Below are 699 nucleotides of genomic sequence, written 5' to 3' on the forward strand. Positions count from 1 at the left end.
GAGCCCTATGGAAGCATTCCTTCTGGTCAGATGATCTCATCCCTCTTAGATCCCTCCCCTTGAAGGAAGTCTTCTCGATGGCCAGTCTGAGCTCCGAGCCTTCTCTCCGAAGCGTCCATATTGCCCAGTTGTTCAGGTGCCGTCCTTCCCTCATCACTTGGACATGGTGCTGCCATCCCTACCTTTGGGTGAAGGTTCTTCGGGGGAAGGGAAGATTGGTCTGGGGCTGGGACAGGCAGCGGGGGACTGGGACAGGCAGCGGGCGGCTGGGACAGGCAGCGGGCGGCTGGGACAGGCAGCGGGCGGCTGGGACAGGCAGCGGGGGACTGGGACAGACAGCGGGCGGCTGGGACAGGCAGCGGGCGGCTGGGACAGGCAGCGGGAAGCCCACCTGAGAGCCGCATAGCCCACCTGAGGGTCGCATAGCCCACCTGAGGGTCGCACAGCCCACCTGAGAGCCGCATAGCCCACCTGAGAGTGCACACAGCCCACCTGAGAGCCTGCACAGGGCACTTGGAGACATCGGGGCGCCAAGCCAGAACAACACAAAATACATAGCTTCATATTATTTTGTATTGCTGTAATCCTTACTCCCTATCCTGGCTGCCTCTCTTCACTATTACCCCCCCCCAATAAATTGCCACACGTGGCGCTAGAGTGTTCGGGTTTCACTTGAAGAAAAGGGGGCAACCCTAGGGG

Source organism: Nanorana parkeri, unplaced genomic scaffold, assembly GCF_000935625.1.
Source record: "Nanorana parkeri isolate BGI_ZX_2015 unplaced genomic scaffold, ASM93562v1 scaffold3592, whole genome shotgun sequence".
NCBI lineage: Eukaryota > Metazoa > Chordata > Amphibia > Anura > Dicroglossidae > Nanorana > Nanorana parkeri.